Raw genomic sequence first — 4,390 nt, forward strand, 5'->3', positions numbered from 1 at the left:
CCGCTTATGATGGTTAGATTAGGGCATATTTCAATTAACATACAGTATGACAGCATGTTTGCATCATTCATCTGTTTTGCATGCATCGGGCTCGGCGCATCATACTAACTGCATTTGTATTTCAATTCCAAATTGAATACATGTTAGTTGTAGCATTTCATATGCCATGTTTAGAATAGCCGAGCCTGCTATAGTTTGCATTTTTGCATGTGTTGCATTAGGCATCTCTGTATACTTAAGGATCATCCATGATTTCTAATATAGTTTATGTTTTGGCTTGGAGTACTTGGTGAGTTTTATGCTTTAGCATCCTTGCATGCGTGTGAGTGAATGCCATGAATAGCATGCTTACCATGAGGCTAATTGCTTATATGATATAACTGCCTGAATGCCTGTGGGTGAAGGTTGGGTTGTTTAAATTGGAACAAATCATTGACTGTGAGTTTTAAGCCCACTAGATAGTGGCAAAACCATCTTTTCTAAGCCCACCCGAGGGTGGCAAAATCTGTATTTTAAGCCTACTTGCGAGTAGCAAACCATCTTTCAAAAACAAACATGAAATGTTTTGTTCCAATTCGGGCGACCCAGTCTATACTTATATGCTGTGTGCATCACATAGTAACCTAGGCTAATAACCGGAATAAGGACACACAAAGTTTTCAAAAATAGATATCATGGTTAGTAGAGGCCGATCTTTGATCGGGCGAGCGGGGGTGCTCACGAAGTGACCTTCCCCAATCGTACCCAAGTTCCCGTGCCGAGGCAACTTTGGTGATGACGGACACGTGACCTTTGGCACCGAGTCTGGGTTTCCTAAATTTCCCATTAAAAAACATTTAGGTGGCGACTCTGTATCTGGCAAAGCAGTCCATGTTTGGCACTTCTTTCAAAAAAATTTGTTTTTCTCAAAACGATTTGCCGGATTTGGACTCTTTGGTTCAAACTTAGAACCGTGACAAATTTGAGAGTCCTGAGCTGTAGTGATCCCAAAATGAACAGAACGGGAGCTCGTTCCTCCCGGGGCGTTCGGGGACGTCTATAGTTTCTAACCCTATTTTCTTCACTTCTCTTTGGTCGAAAATTGCCTCTCTCTCTCTCTCTCTAGAGTGTTTTCGTCCTTCGATCTCCTCGTTTTCTTGCGTTCTAGCTCCCATTTCGTTGTTCGATTCGCGATCTCCTTCGCGTTTCGGACATTTTCAACCGAGCGAAACTTCGTTTCGGTGTTTCTTTCTTGATTTTCGCCACTCAGGGCTTGTTTCCCTTGAATTTTTCTCGATACTCGTGCATTTTCCGTATTCCGGCTTCTCCGGCCTTTTCCGACCCTCTCGGGGTTTTGACTTTTTGTTGACTTTTCGCCTTCTTGCCCGGTTTTTCGTCTTCCGGCCATTTTCGCATTCTCTTCAAGATGGCGGACGATCTTCCACAGGGCGGGGCTCCTCTAGAGCTCGAGATGGACCCTGAGGCCGAGCCCTTGCCACTCCGTATCCGGCCGTTCGATCCGGAGACCTACAGGCTTGCGGTTCATGAGATGCTTCCTGACGGTCTACGCCAGTTCAGGAGCTTTGATAGGCACGTGCCTCCCGAGCTACTACTGCGTGAACCTACCTCCCACCTGTCCTTCGGCGCTTCCGAGGTAACTCTCCTTCTCTGCTTTACTTTCTGCAATGTAGGATGCAAAACTGCCGTAGCTGGTTATGCTCTTTAACTGCTTAATTATGATATACTGTATACTGTAATTGATCGTAAACATACGTGCAACTGATATCTGTTTGAGACTGACACATGCACACACACTGCACTGACCCCGAATCACCCGAACACACGGCGCACACTGTATTTCACTGCATACACACTGCTACCCGTTATTGGCTTGAGTCTGAAAACATGCACGCATGCCGTATTTGTCTTGGACCACTCGAATACACTGACGCATCACACGTCGTAGTTCACTGTAAGCACACCGGCACCCGGTATTTGTTTAAATCTTGTTAAAACTTGCACGCATGCCACATCTGCCCTGAACCACCCAAACACGCTGACACATCACACGTTGTAGTTCACTGTATGCTTCTTAGAACTGCATTTTGAATATTGCCTTGCAATTGTTGTTTTTTATTACAAGGGGATTTCCATACCATCCGCGGGTATGGGAACACCGTTGCTCGGGACTGGTACCTCGAGCTACCAAATGCTGTTCGTGACATCGTCGACGAGGCCGGCTTTGGCATCTTCTGCAGGGGGCTCTCTCGACTGACTACCTGCAGGCCCCTGCTTGCTGCTCTAGCGGAGAGGTGGTGGGATACCACCGACTCCTTCCACTTCTCCGTCACAGGGGATATGACGATGACCCCTTACGACTTCTCGATGCTTACTGGCATTGGGGTAGGGGGTGACCCGATCCCCTTTAACACGGATATGGATGAGTGGGACGCTGCCCAGCTGTACCTGCTTGACACGCAGCCTCCCCTCGCTCGAGCGGGGTTCGTTAGGTACTCGTGGTTTGAGAGCCACTTCCGGATCCAGCCGGCCTTGGCAGAGGAGGCGCAGATGTCTCCAGAGGAGGTGGACCAGTATGCGCAGGGCTTTATCATGTTCCTCTTCGGGACGACTCTTTTCGCCGATCGGGCAAACACCGTGCCCTTATGCCTGTTGAGCGCGCTGGTGGACGTCAGGCAGATCCACCATTATGACTGGGGTGGCGCCGCTCTGGCCACTTTGTATGGTTACATGAGCTCTTCTTCCCGCCTCAGCGGACAGCTTCTCGGTGGCTACTGGCGAGCCTGGAAGGTACGTCCTCTTCCCTTTTTACATTTCTGCTTCCTGCTTTCTGTATTCGGCACACTGCACATATACTGTATTCTGCACTGACAAACTACTCACGGCGTTTACACTGTACCCATACACTGCATTCTGCACTGATACACTGCTCACAGCATTCACACTGTACCCATACACTGCATTCTACACTGATACACTGCTCACAGCATTCACACTGTACCCATACACTGCATTCTGCACTGATACACTGCTCACAGTATTCTGATGTATTTGCCCTTTGTGATTTTCAGCCTCCCTTCCAGATTCCTTCGGTGGGCGGTGCTCCAGCTGGGCCTTCTATTCCTGCTCGAGGAGGGCGTGGAGACACTGCACGTCCCCGTACCAGGGGAGGGCGTACTCATGTCGGGAGTAGTTCTCGGGCGCCGACCCCTAATGATGATGAGGATGACGATGATGAGTCTGAGGCAGAGGCAGAGGCAGAGGCCGGGTCATCTGAGGAGGCTGGAGACGACTCAGACTCAGGCTCAGATGGCGACGCTGATGATGATGCCCCTGGACCTTCGTCCAGGAAGAGGGCGAGGGCAGATCCCCGGGCCGGAGACTACTGATGATGACCCAGATCGCTGCTTTTCTTCCTTTTGTACTTTTTTTTTCTTTCTTTTTTTTCTTTGTTGGTAGTTAGATTACCTTGTACTGCCGCAGACAGATTTTTGTTTCCAAAACTTGTGTACTCGAAAAGATGATGAAATGAAACAGGCTTTTTATCTGAAAAAGTGTTTACATCCGTATATCTTTACATTTCATGCTTTGCATTGCACCATACCATATTACACCTCAATGTAAATGAAATTGATTGGTTGTCTGAAGATTGAACACTTGCACTTGTAATAATCAGATAACTAAACAGCCAACAGCAAAAATAACCCAAGCAACCCACTGCCTGATTCTGGACACACAGCCCTTACTCTACTGGGGATTAATCTGTATACAGCCCGCAACACAACATCTGGTTCATTTTGCACACAACAAATCCTGAACAAACAGCCCAATCTGACAAGACGGACTACGGGGATGAAACTAGCTGAAGTTGAAGCACACTCAGATGCCCCAATTTTTTTTGTTCTTTTACTTCGTACAGATGTAGAGAATGGCACAGTACTCTGAGCATAAACGATTTTTGAAATAGAACGGATTTTCAAACCAGGGTATCGAGCCTACAACTGAACATAGTGGGGAGGACTCAAACAGAAGGATACACGACCTAAACACAACGAGGCACGCTCGGAAAAGACTCAAAACAAAGGTTGAGGTAAATAAAAACAAAAGACACGACACGCAGACGCGTTAACGGAGACGGGGGATCTCAAATCACGAGGAGCCAGCTTCTCTGGGTATTGTTTCCCACCCTTTTCTCATTTGTGATTCTCACATCACTCTGGCACTCAAGCTCAATTTTTTTTTTCTCAAAACCCTTTGGCTCGCTTTTTCTCTCAACTTACACCTCTCTATTCTTTATTCTCTCATTTTTCATCCCTTCCCAGGGCGATTGATGAATAAATAGGAAGGTGTGGGTTCATGCTCAACACTGTTAGCTCACGGCTATTTCTTCTGG

Source organism: Camellia sinensis, chromosome 8 (genome assembly GCF_055761805.1).
Source record: "Camellia sinensis isolate YWXY chromosome 8, ASM5576180v1, whole genome shotgun sequence".
Taxonomy (NCBI): domain Eukaryota; kingdom Viridiplantae; phylum Streptophyta; class Magnoliopsida; order Ericales; family Theaceae; genus Camellia; species Camellia sinensis.